Consider the following 14,732-nt stretch of genomic DNA (forward strand, 5'->3'; position numbering starts at 1 on the left):
ACCTGGAACAACTATACTCAGCTTCGAGCTTTTGCTCAGAGAGTTTATGCCTCAACTGAAAAGGAGTACAATTTAACCATAAAAGAAACACTTTCTGGTACAACTCAGGAACATAAATGGTGGTCTACCCTTAAATCTGCACTCTTTGGTGTAGATGCAACAGTTCCTCCTTTACTTAAACCAGATGGCTCAGTCACTCACTGTCCAAAGGAAAAGGCAACCCTTTTGGCTGATGTTTTTGACAGTAAACAGAGTAATGAAAAACTTGAACTTCCTCATTCCTGTTTTCCTGAGGCTAAACTAACTAGTTTAGCTTTTCGATCTCGTGAGATTAAAGCTCTGTTGATGGACCTTGATGCTTATGGAGGTGTAGACCCAAATGGTATTTTTCCTTTGTTTTTTATAAAGACAGCAGATTTCTTAGCTCCAAAGTTATCTGTTATTTTGCGCAAGTTAGCAAGAAGAGGAGCTTTTAGCACTAGTTGGAGAATTGGTAATGTTACTCCTCTATGTAAATGTGTTTGTGGTAGCTCAAGTCCCACTGATTACCGCCCAATTTCCATAACTCCCATATTATCTAAAGTTTTTGAACGTCTTCTGGCAAAACGTCTTAATAGGTTTGCTGAAGGTAATCATCTACTCCCTAGTTTGCAATTTGGTTTTCGTAAAGGCCTTGGAGCATGTGATGCCCTTCTTACAATCTCCAATGCTGTACAGAAATCCCTTGATTGTGGTCGGGAAGTTCGTATGACTGGCCTTGATTTTAGTGCTGCCTATGACCGTGTTAATCATGAGGCCCTTGTTTTCAAACTGAAACAGTTGGGAGTGGGTGGGTCGTTTCTTAGCATTATTATTGATTTTTTAAGTAATAGATCTCAAAGAGTTGTTGTTGATGGGCACCATAGTGATTATAGGAATGTGATATCCGGTGTTCCACAGGGTAGTGTTCTTGGCCCATTACTTTTTATACTATATACACATGACATGTGGTTTGGCCTAGAAAACAAGCTTGTTGCATATGCAGATGATGCTACTCTCTTTGCATCAATTCCATCCCCTGAATGTAGATCTAGGGTTGGTGAATCCCTTAATAGAGATTTAGCTAGAATTAGTGCATGGTGCAAATTATGGGGTATGAAGTTGAATCCTAACAAAACTCAAAGTATGATTGTAAGTAGGTCAAGGACGGTGGTTCCTCAACATCCGGATCTCAGTATTGATAATGTTTCTTTAAATATGTATGACTCTTTCAAAATTTTAGGTGTGATTCTCGACAGTAAATTTACTTTTGAGAAACATATAAGGTCTGTGTCTTCTTCAATTTCACAAAAAATAGGCTTATTGAGAAAGTCTTTCAAGATTTTCGGTGATCAATCTATTCTGAAGAAGTGTTTTAATTCTTTCATTCTACCTTGTTTTGAGTATTGTTCTCCTGTCTGGTCTTCAGCTGCTGATTCTCATCTTAATTTGTTGGACAGAAACTTACGGTCTATTAAATTTCTTATTCCTGATCTAGATATTAATCTCTGGCACCGTCGTTCAATTAGTTCATTATGCATGTTGCATAAGATTTTTCACAACTCTGACCATCCTTTACATTCAGATCTCCCTGGACAATTCTATCCTGTTCGTAATACTAGGCAGGCAGTTAATTCTAATAGCCAGGCCTTCTCCATCACGAGGCTCAATACTACGCAGTACTCTAGAAGTTTTATTCCAGCTGTGACCAAGTTGTGGAATGATCTTCCTAATCGGGTGGTTGAATCAGTAGAACTTCAAAAGTTCAAAGTTGGAGCAAATGCTTTTTTGTTGACCAGGCGGACATAGTCTTTTTATAGTTTATTTATGACATATTTGTTTTTGATGTTGTTGATAGTTTATTATATGACATGTCTGTTTTGACGTTGTTTCTTATTTTAGAATGATTTATTGTTAATTTGTTCTCTTCATTTATTTATTTCCTTATTTCCTTTCCTCACTGGGCTATTTTTCCCTGTTGGAGCCCCTGGGCTTATAGCATCTTGCTTTTCCAACTAGGGTTGTAGCTTGGATAGTAATAATAATAATAATAATGCCTTTCAATGTGCCAGTAGGTCAGAAACCTACAATGTTATGATTTGTCAATCATCACACTGTTTAAGTTCAGATATTTCTAATATATGAGATTTGTCAATACTAATATTACCTCAATGTTCAGACGCTACATCTTGCGCAGGATAGTAGCTTACAGTGTACACCCCAACTGAGTGTTGAACAGTTATTAATGTAAGGAGAATAATGCAACAGCGTGATAGGTAGCAGTACAGTCTGGTTTAAGATATTCTAAAGTTTGTCTGAGAACCTCATATCCGGACCGAGGATCGTTCACGTCAGTAGAACAAAATGAGATGGTTAGGGTCATTTCCACCATATTTCACAAACAACCCTCCATACCACAGAGTTTCTTTAACATGAAAATCTTGGAGAGAATAGCTTGAGACATGTGAATATTCTAATTGCCTCTGAGGGAGGCATCCAAATGAATTTATATGATTAAGATTAGAAATTTATCTGATAATTAAATTCAGACACTGTGGTTGTGAACTAATAAATTGCGTTGGGTTTGGGGGACAGTTAACGGAGAAAAGAACCATTGTGCCTGCATAGAGACAAGAGGGGAGCGTCAGTATTGCGAAAGGACTGATAGAAGAAAGAGTGCATGCGAGCGGAGAAAAGATAAAATCGAAAAATTACCGTGATACAGTGAGAAATGTATGAGTAGTTAACTTGGGGGAGAGCTTAAAGTAAAAAAAAGACGAGCACAGTGACAAAAGACGTCGGAATACATAGTGGTGATACGAAAGGATAAGGGAGTGAGCAGCCGGTTGGAAAGGATTGCCCCACGTGGCACGAAGTGGTTGAGGCAGTGAATGGAAGGACAGGCCTTGGACAAGCAAGTTACACTATTACAAGCTATCTATGCTTTAAAAAAAAAAAAAGCAAAATAGGAGACAACAGTGCCACTGTGTTGAAGCTGATTCTTGAGTACTATGAAGAGGGAGATATCTCCGAGTGGTTGGAGAAAGTGGACCTGGTGTGTGAACTTCAGAATGTCATGGATGAGTAGCGGGGCTATTGAGACTAACAAGGAGCGCATTTGCAGAGTATCAATAACTGCCTAAGGACAAAAGGAGTAAGATGAGTGATGTTAAACAAAGCTTGAAGGCCGCATTTGCAGGGTACTCCTTTGCTGCTTACCAGAAGTTTGTGAACTGGAAGATGATGTCAGGTGAGAACCCTGATGTGTTTTTAGCAAATTTGCGCACGTTAGCCGAACACTTTGGAAAAGTGTCCGAGAAGACATTGATGTGTGCGTTTGTGACAGGGTTACCTGACGGCGCAAGGCAAATGCAAAGTGCAAGAGCCAGCCATAAAGACTTGAAGCTTGAGAGTATTCTAAGGAGAGCCAGGACTGTGTTACTGAACAAGGGTACTGCTATGGCGTTTAGTATGGCGACAATTGGTGAGGCCTGCAAGGGTGTGAGTGGATCACCAGTGCAAGCAGAGGTAGGTGAAGGTGTAGTTTCGCTAATGACTTGCACCAAGATTGGACAGCCCGGCAATCAACAAGGTTGCTATGCACGTGGAGGGCCAAATCACCTTGCCAGGCACTGTCTAGTGATTCAAGTGTGAAGAAGTGGGACATATGGCAATGGAGTGCCCCGAGAGGAATGTTACATAGTGGACGGGAAACAAGTAAGGAAAGCGGGCTTCGGTGCCAGCTCCCTTTTGTGGGGGAGTACAGTGGAGTAGCTAGAAATTTGTCAGTGGATGGGCACCTAAGGGGCACAGCTAAATATGAGAGGGCACTAGCCTGTCGGAGTGAGCATATACATGCATATTTCCGAAGCATTTTGAAGCCATATGAGAAGGGTAGTAGGGCATATTTTGAGATCAGCGGTGGATATTCATGCCTTCTATAGGTATCTGTGATTCTGTTATATTGTATCAAGTAAAGGAGACGCAAAGAAATCAGGTAAATTATGATTATATGTAATTACAGAATAGGAAGAATTACAGAAATGAGACTTAAAAACATACAGTGAGCTATGCATAACTCATTAATTCCTGTGCGTATAGAAATTGAAAATATAAGCATGGAAAAAAAATAACTTTCATAAGTCTGTGATGCTATAGATACGCTTGATACAAAATTAAACGGATGAATGAAATTATATATATATATATGTTTATATATATATATATATATATATATATATATATATATATATATATATATATATATATATATATATATATATATATATATATGTATATACATATATATATATATATATATATATATATATATATATATATATATATTGAAAGTAATAAAATAAAATAAAATACTTGCAATACATTATATGTGGTGAAGCAACAGACTACTGCGACACTGCTCATTTTCTTTTTCTTTTTTTACAATATTCTTCTGTTCCTGTGATTTTTTGTAAACCTATCAAAAAATTCCTCTAGACCTATTTTTTTCTTTAACTTACACACTTTCAGTTGAAAACACAGCAATATTGTTTAATCTGGCATTGCCTATTGCATTTATGAGAGAAGTCTTAATAAATTTCAGAGCAGAGAAACCTTTTTTTCTGAAGGGGACGACATAGGTAGCCTACATAAATGACACCTAAATGACATATAGATTAAAAATGTTTGGTAAGTCTAACAATGATTTAAGCCTTTCAATGTCACCTACGCCTTTGTAGCGTCTTTCCAACATGCGTTTTGCAGAGAACACCATATGTTTGAGATCTTCAATGTTAGCATAATAGGCATGCATAAATTAACACAATTTTTCGAAAGATAAGAATTTTGTACTTGGTGAGTTAAGCACTGGAATGCTTTCATAAGCGTGTATGCTTCATTACTTAACCCACTTTTCATTTCTTACAACATATGAGATACTATAAGGTAGAAAAGTGAATTTGTGCTGATTCCTTAAGAATGAAGTCAAAGTTTGTGCTTCCTGACTGTTTTCCTATTGAATCAACAATAAGAAACTCCTGCAATTTTCTAAAAATCTTACGTTTCCTTGATGGTCTAGCCTACACATTGAAGTATCAAAACCGAGAGTTGTTGAACTCTTCTCCACCTCAACCTACGAAGCATCAAAACAAGATGGACCTGAACGCATCTCTTCAAGATCAAGTGATACAGTTTTAATTAACTTTTCAGCTTTTGCCTTATCAATATTAGCTGACTGTAACAAATCAAAAGAAAATGAACATATTTCTGAAAGAGTATGTACTTTGAAATTAGCTCCAAATAATTCTTAATCGAATATAATTAAAATTAATCAAGTAAAAATTATATTGAAACGAAAATAAGTATACGTATATATTGGCGCAAAATTCCGGATTGACTGACTGGTCGGAATTCATCTTAGCATCGCAACAAAACGTGGTAATCTGGAATATGTGAGAATTCCTTGATGTAATAATTATATGTAAATATGCATAAATGAATATACATGGAGCCTTACTAAAGCCTTATAACATAAGCTAGTTACAACTCAAAGAGCTATGGAAAGAATGATAAAGGAATTAACACTAAGAGACAGAAGAAAAAGCATCAGGGATACGAGAGCAAACTAAAGTACAGGCTATTCTAACAGCATATAAGAGAAAGAAAAGGACATGGCAAGACTATATAATGAGAATGAGAGATAATAGATGGATATTAAGAATAACAGAACGGGTCTCTTAGTGGGAAGACACGACGATGGATTAACAAACTAAGAAAATTGGTGGGTATAAACAGGCATTGAAATACCAAAAACACACGTGAGTGGAAGGATATGTCTGAGGCCTTTGTTCTGCAGTGGATTAGCGACGAAGATTGATAATGATGTTGACCTCTACTTCAGTGTTAAGGACATCAAGGCAGAAAAGCAGGTGAACCATATACTACTTCTCTCAGGGGAAGAGGGCCTGAAGAAATACAATTCCTGGACCTTTGACAGGAAAGAAGATAAGAAGAATGCAGAAGAGGTTTGGGAAATATTTGAGGTATAACTGGAGAGGAAAACCTACTTTCGTTTCGCCTGCTTTTACCTCTAGAAGTTCAAGAAGAAAGAGGCAGAGACAATCGATGACTTCCTTGCCCGATACATGTTGTAGGTACAAACATGCAATTTTCGCAACGACAAAGAAACTCAGGAACGACTCATCGAGCAGCTAATCACAGGAACTTGTCACCAAGAGCTACAGAAGGCCTTGTTGGCCAAGAACGAGAAGCTGACGATAGAGGAAGCACTAGACATGGGACGTACACACGAGGCATCACTCACCGATATGCGTCATTTAGCGGAGGTGTCGGACCAGAAGAGCCAGTCAGTAAGGGCTGTGAAATGAACCTGAAACTCGCAGTGTCGTAGCTGTGGGGGAACTCATGAATACAAGAAGTGCCTGGCCTGGGGTACTACGTGTTCTGAGTATGGAGGAAAAAACTACTGGGCAAAGATGTGCTACACAAAAAAACAGCAGTCAGCAAACAAGCGACGGAACGGTGGACTCAACCCCGACCGGCCCAAGCCTCAAGAGCGGAAAATGTCGAATCGTAAGGGTATAAACAAACGAGCAAAACAGAAACAGTTCGGCGGCATCCAAGCCATGTCACAAGATGATGACCATCCCATGTACAAGGAATTTAAGCAACTATCATTTGACACCATTACAAACAGCGGTCAGATGTCAGACTATCATCGCGAGGCATTTGCGGAGCTGGACATCGTCCTACCTAATCGGCCCGGAACTCGACTCTTGAAAGTAAAGATTGACACGGGTGCAGAATGTAATACCCTCCCACTGCGAATATTCCAAAAGATGTTCCCTAATAGAGTCGACAACCGAGGACTACTGCGACCAGGTGTGACCAACCGAATGTCAACATCACTCATGACATACAACGGTTCTAAGATACAGCAGTTTGGCGCTGTACAAGTCTGGTGTGCGTATGAAAGGAACGGTTGGCAAGACACAAGCTTCTTCGTCCTTGAAACCACGGGGCCAGCAGTACTTGGGTTACCAAGACTGAGAAAGATGAAGCTCATCACCTTGCACTGTGCGATCACCACAGAAGCGGCATCGCCGATCAACTCGACAAAGGACCTCGTGAACAGATACCTGGATCAATTTGACAGGGTCGGTAACTTCCCAGGCACGTACCACATCGTGCTAAAACCCGACACACAGCTCGTCATACACGCTCAACGCAAATGCTCCATCCATATCAAGGATGAAATCAAGAAGGAGCTCGACGAGATGACCGAACAGGACATCATACGGAAGATCGAGGAGCCCATGGACTGGGTGAACAGCCTGGCCTACGCACGCAAAAGCAACGGAAAATTACGGCTTTGCCTGGATCTCAATGATCTCAACAAGGCCATCAAAAGATATCACTATAAGATGCCAACAATGGAGGAGCTGACACGCAAGCTTGCTGGCTCTAAGCACTTCTCAAAACGGGATGCAAAAAAGGGATATTGGGCGGTGAGACTCGACCCTGAGTCTCAGCTGCTCACGACCTTCAACTCTCCCTATGGTCGGTACTGCTTCCAACACATGCCTTTCAGCCTAGTGATGTCCCAGGACATCTTCCAGGAAAAAAAAGGATCAGATACTGGAGCTCTGCCCTGGTACTTTAGGGATCGCCGACGATATTACCGTGTTTGGTAAGACCAAAGAAGAGCACTATAAGAGCTTACATATCGTTATGTGTGTCGCTAAAGAAAAAGGACTTGTCTTCAATAGCGCTAAGTGTAAAATCTTCCAAAACCAAATCCCCTTCTTTGGTGCTATGTACGACAAGGAGGGAGTACACCCTGACCCGTCCAAGGTAGAAGACATCAAGGCCCTGGTCAGTCCGACCAACATGACAGAGCTACAAGAGCTGCTAGGGCTCATCACGTATATGGCGCCGTTCATCCCAAGGCTGTCAGACCTTTTAAAAGGACACTAAGTTTGACTGGTCGCCAAGTCATGAGAGCGCACTACGTTAAATCAAAGAACTGATCTGCGCTGAGGTCACGTCGATTTACTTTGACCCAAGTAAGGAAACAGTAATCCAAGTCGATACCTTGACAAAAGTTATTGGTGCTGCACTCACACAGGAAGGAAAGCCAGTCGCGTTTGCATCGAAAAGCCTAACTCCAATAGAATAAAGGTATGCTAACATTGAATGTGAACTATTAACAGCTGTCTTCGAGTGTGAACGTTTCCTCACTTAACTATATGGCAACTCCTTTGTGGTTGAGAGTGACCATACGGCGCTGGAAATGATCAGCCTCAAGTACCTCAACGCCGAGACTGCAGAGGATGCTTCTGCGTCTTCAAGGATATGACATGAACATTCGTTACCGGCCAGGACAAGAGATGATCCTGGCGGATGGTCTCTTGAGACTGCCCAATCAAAGGTGCAACACAACGATTGATCTTGATATCAAAGTACATCTCGTCTAATTTTCAGGGAGCAAGCAACTCCAACTGCACACAGACAAACGCGGACCCGGGGCTATCACAACTGAGGGACCAGATCTTGAGAGGATGGTCCAAGACACAAAGAGAAGTCATGAGTCTGCTCCGGCCCTATTGGTCCTACTGAGATCAACTGAGTAACGAGAACGACATCATTCTCAAAGGTCAGTGAGTATTAATACCAAGAAGCATGAGGGGTGAGATCTTCCAGAAGATCCACAGTGGACACCAAGGAAGCAAGAAATGCAGGCTTTGCAGCAAACAGCAGTGTTTTTTGGCCTGGCATCAATAACAATATTTGTGAACTCGTACTAGGATGTCCGACATGTCAGGAGAACCAGAAAAGTCAAGGACCAGAGACACTACAACCTTATGAGATCCCAACTCATCCCTGGCAAGTCGTCGCTACGGACCTCTTCCACTTCAACGGTCAGGAATATCTGCTCGTGGTGGACTATTATTCCAAGCTCCCCTTCGTGTGACGAATCCACCCCCCGGGGAGTATTCCAGCCAGTCGATCGTGAGTATTACCAAACAGCTATTTGGCAAGCAAGGAGTACCAGAACATGTTATGAGTGATAATGGACCGCATTATAATTCCTACGTATATAAGTTGTTTGCTGCAGAATGGGGATTCGAGCACATAACGTCATCACCCCGCTACGTGTAGTCAAATGGTTTCGCAGAACATGTAGTTCAGTCCACAAAGTCGGCCATGAAGAAGGCGCTGGCGAGTAAACTGGACATGGATATAGCTCTGGCCTGTCTACGCTCAACAGCAATCGACCACGTCGTTCCCAGTCCAAGTGAGCTGCTGTTTAACCAGAAGCTGGTCAGTAATCTCCCAGTCCGCTGTCGCAACAAGTTCAAGCACATAGATGAGGTACAGGAGAGAGTCCAGCAACGGCAGTGCACACAATTGGCATATTACGACCGATGCGCCAATGATCTCCCGCCACTCGGGCCTGGGAAAGAAGTTCGAGTACAGAACCAGGATCCGGGAAGTGGTCACCAGCAACTGTGAAACAAGTGTGATCCGAGCCACAGTCATATGTTGTGGAAACTGCGGAAGGCAAAACCCTGCGACACAACAGGAGACAACTCCGGGACACAGCCGGGACACAATTCTACATGGGGGAGAAACCCAACATATAACCCACAGACGATGGCGCGACAAGGCCACTTGTGCACAAAGTAGGCTCCAGTCAGTCGCAACCTTCATCCAACCCCATCGTCCTGCCACTGGCTGAAGTTGGCAACAACACACCGTCCAGGAACACGAGCAGTGTCAATCCAAAGCCTCCCCAGTCCAGTATAACCTAAGACCAGAACCTGCACCGGTAGCCACACGATCCGGCAGTACGGTAAAAAAACCACACCGTTATGACCAGTGACATTTCAATCTTGATCACGTTTAAACTGTATCTTAGAATGGACATGTTAATGTGTTGATGTAAAATTGTGTGAAACCATGGTAGAAAAAAGAATAAAAAAATTATCATAAATTGTAGGCTATATATTGGTATCTTTTGACTGTGTATATTGCGTTGATTTTATGTGTCATATGCTCAATGCTGAATTATTTTGTGTAATAAGTTATGCACAAGATGTGCAAAGTTTTATATATCTCATATACTCATATGAAATGTCAAATTATGGTTTTGCCAATTCCCACAAATTGTATCTTATATGCATTGTCGTAAACATTAAAAATTACTCTTTTCTAGGGTTAATGTTAAACCATTCAAGATATCTCAAATAATTTGTTGTGTAAAATGAACCTAACTTATATTGGTTAAAGTCTATTTTATTGAAAGGGGGAGGTAACATGATATAAATAGTCCTGTAATAAAGTAGTTCGTGCTTGCGCACGAATATATACATGTGCACAATAAGTCAGTCTGAATAAAATTCTGAACTAGTAGGCCTAAACGTCGCCATCCTTGGACTCCCGACAACAAAAAACATTATAGGCTTGGGAGGAGCCTGCTAAGTGAAGAAGATCGAGAGGAAAGGTATTCAATAGGACACATGACAGGATGACATCTTGGAGGGAACTGTCGTTTATTTCAAAGCGCATGCGCAGGCTACAACAAGTATGGTGCGCCATATGTACCATATACAACATCTCCTCTTTAAGATTGTTTGATAATTTTTTAAAGTTAACAATCCATTTTCCCCTTAAGAAACATAATAGTTTTAAGAAGTTACATAATCCATTTCCTCCCTACATGTATTTAAGATAATACAAATAATAGTGACCCAGCAATCAAATATAATACACTACATGGCAAACACAAATAAACTACCAGGCTCAACACTTATCCGCAATTAACATATGACAAATGTTGTGAATGCCTCTTGAACAATAAAACACGAACATTATTAGTTAAATGTGACATTAACATGGCGTTGAGACTAAGTACACGTTCATTTTATGTCATTGACATGGTTGAAATGAAAATAAAATCATTTAATAATAAACCATATCGGGTTGTTGGGTTGTTTTTGTCATTCTTCCCGACGTTCTGGGGGTCACTTTGGGGTTTGATTTGGCAGGTGTCGGGGGGTTTTGGGGTGGACCTTTGGTAGGGGTAGGGATGGTTGGTTCGGGCGCAGTCGGTCGTGGTTCAGTCGGAATTCGTAGGGTGTCAGGTGGTTCCGGACCCTTCTGCGGTGGCGACTCTCGGGTGGTGCCGGTTTGATCTAGCACGCTCTGATTGCATCGAATAACACTTCCGTTCTCCATAGCTACCCGGTAGGATCTAGGGTTGGTCATCTGCTGTTTGATTTCACCGTGGCTAGACTGGTCTCTCACAAAGACTTTATCTCCTGGGGTGAGACAGGGGAGCTGCACAACTCTATGATGGCGGTCATGCGCTTTGGTGTACTGATTCTTGTACTCTTCTTCTCCTTCCTTGATCTTCTGATGGTCTGGTACCTGCGGTATCAGCTTAGCTGGAGCTGTTGGGACGGTAGTCCTTAGCTGTCGGGACATAAGGAGGTGACTTGGTGACTTGCCATTGTAGAGCGGTGCCGATCTATAGGCAAGTAGTCCGAGGTAGGGGTTTTGGCTTTTACTCAGAATCGCTTATGCTGTTCCGACGGCTCTTTCTGCTTCTCCGTTGGCTTTTGGATACTGCGGTGATGAGGTGATGTGTGTAAATCCCCAGTCTTTGCTGAATTCCAGGAACTCTCTTGATGCGTACTGAGCTCCATTGTCGGATATTACAACCTTGGGAGCTCCATGAGTGGCGAAGACTTCGCAAAGCTTCCGGATGACAGCTTGACTGGTGGTAGATTCTAATTCCTTAAACTCGAGCCATCTAGAACCGTAGTCTACGATCAACACATACTGCTTCGATTTGTACTCGAACAGGTCAGTTCCCACTCTTTCCCAGATTTCGTTGGAGGGTGAGAGGGCCAGGAGTGGCTCGGTTGGTTGGTCACGATGCAGGATGCAGGTTGAACAGCTTCTGCACATTGCTTCTACCTGTGATATGATAGACGGCCACCAAACACTTTCCTTCGCACGGGCCTTGCATTTGGTCATACCCAGGTGTCCAGAGTGGAGTTTCTCCAGGTTATTCATCTGGAGTGACTGCGGGATGACTAGACGGTCGTCAAACATCAAGCTCTCGTCGTTGATGGTGAAATGTGGTGCCTTCTCCCAGTAGGTCTTGAGGAGTGGTAAGTTGGGCATCACAGGAGGCCAGCCTTCTTTCACCCACTCCCGGATCTGCGTACAGACTGCGTCGTTCTGTTGGGCTTCTCGGATTTCTTCAAGTCTCTTGTCACTGGCAGGCAGGTGCTGGATCACTGAATCCTTGAACGCCTCTGTTTCCAGGCAGAAAATCTCTTCTTCCTTGGAGGGCTTCCCAACAGGTGCTCGTGAGAGGGCATCGGCGGTCTTCTGATATACCCCTTGGAGGTACTTCACTTCCGGTGAGTATCTCATGAGCCTTAGTCTGAATCTGAGGATGCGGGCTGGCAGTTTGGACAGGTCAATTGTTGTGAGTAGTGGTACAAGCAGTCGGTGGTCTGTTTCCGCGGTGAATTTCGAGCTAAGCACATAGTCTGAGAATTTCTCGTACGCCCAGGTTACAGCAAATGCTTCTTTTTCTATTACCATGTATCTCTTCTCTGTGTCAGTAAGGGACAGAGATGCATAGTATATCGGGCGTCGGATGCTGTTGCTGTCAGTTTGGAGAAGGACAGCCCCAAGGCCATCTTGGCATGCATCTGCTGCGATGACACATGGTATGTTCGGGTCATAATGGGCCAGGACTTCAGTTGAGGACAGCATGCGTTTGATAGTGTCGAAGGCGTCTTGTTGAGCCTTGTCCCACATCCACATTTGCTCCTTCTTCAGAAGTTGGCGAAGAGGCTCGTTCACTCGGGCTAGTGTCGATATGAATTTGGTGAGTTGGTTTGTCATGCCCATAAACCGCTGTAGCTCTGTGATGTTTCGAGGCTCTGCTAATTCCTGGATGGCTTGTGTCTTATCTGGATTGACACCGATGCCTTCTTTGGAGACGACATGACCGAGGAACTTCAAGCACGGTTGGTTGAAACAGCATTTGTTGTTCAACGTCACTCCGGCATCTCACAGCCTCATCAACACATTCCTCCCTCTCTCATCATGTTCCGGTTTTGTCACTGCAATAATCAGTATGTCATCCATATGACAGATTACCCCTTCTATCCCACTTAGGATCTTCGACATCAGTCTCTGGAATACTTCCGGCGACGAACTAATGCCAAAGGGCAGGCGGTTGAAACAGAAGGGCCCGTATGGCGTGACAAAGGTTGTCAGCAGTCTGGAATCTGGGTGCAGAGTGATCTGCCAGAAGCCGGAGTTTGCATCTAACTTGGTGAAGATTGTGCTTCCCCTAATCTTCGCCAGATTGTCATCTACCTTTGCCATCGGGTGAATTTCTCTTATGACTGCTCGGTTCAGTGGTGTCAGGTCCACACATATGCGGACGTCTCCTGATGGTTTTGGGACGACGACCATGCCGGAACACCATTCGGTTGGTTCAGTCACTGCAGAAATTACGCCAGACTTCTCCATCTTCTCTAGTTAATTTTTCACTTTGGGAAGTAATGGGTGTGGCACTCGCCTCGGTGTGTATAAGCATAACGGGATGGCTCGTCTCGCAGTGGAATCTTGTACATCACTTTGAGCAGGCCAAGCCCCTTGAAGACTCCGGGAACTCCTCCTTGAAGTCTTGGGACGAATCAACTGCATATACCGTGGAGGCCGGTGTGAGTAGGGCTAGCGCCTGTATAGCTGATTTAGAGAGGAGGTTTTTAGACTGATTCCTCATCACATAGACATCTTCACGATGTGTGCACTGACTCGATTTGATCCCCGCTTGTCGTAGAACTCCGATGTTTAGGTGGTTTAGGGTGACTCCTCCAGGGCCTCGGAACTGGTTGTTCGATTTGGATAGAACTAGACCTTGCGTCCATGGTGTCGAGTCTCCTACGTCACATATTCTGGACCCACTATCGAGTTTGAATCCAGCTACATGGTTGTTGACTTCTACATCAGTTGACCAGAAATTGTCATCGATCGCATCTACGCTAATCACTTCACTAAGATACATAGCTGATGTAGAATCTCCAACCGTGATTTCGTTGCTTTCATTGAGGTACTCATAAGTACTTGGCCTTTCTTCAATTTCGTGAGTTGCCTTGCTGCGGCCCAGTGGCCTTTGTTCTTACATTTCTTGCTAGTGTCGTTTCTGGCTGGGCACTGCTCTCTTGGGTGCTTGTCTTTCCCACAATAATTGCATTTTGACATCTTTGTAGAGTTGTCCTTGCCAGCTGGTTTCTTGCCTTGGGCTGGGAACCGTTTTTGGCCTTGCTGATTCTAATGATTTGGACCTTTCTGACCTTCCCTCATCTTTTTCAGATGGTCAACTGGAGCTACCCCTGATATCGTTTCTTTATGGCTGCGGGACATCTCCGCCGCTCGAAGTTTCTCAATCACCCGGTTAAGGTTGGGGTCGGGGCGTTCTCGCAACAGTCTCTCTCGACCAGTCTCGTCAGTTGTGCCGATAACAATCCTGTCCCTGATTAGTTCATCTTGTAGAGTGCCAAACTCGCACGAATTGGCCAATAGGCGTAACCTCATCGCAAAACCATCTATCGTCTCATCGCTCTTCTGCTTTGCGGTATTGAACATGAACCTTTCAT

Source organism: Palaemon carinicauda, chromosome 9, assembly GCF_036898095.1.
Source record: "Palaemon carinicauda isolate YSFRI2023 chromosome 9, ASM3689809v2, whole genome shotgun sequence".
NCBI lineage: Eukaryota > Metazoa > Arthropoda > Malacostraca > Decapoda > Palaemonidae > Palaemon > Palaemon carinicauda.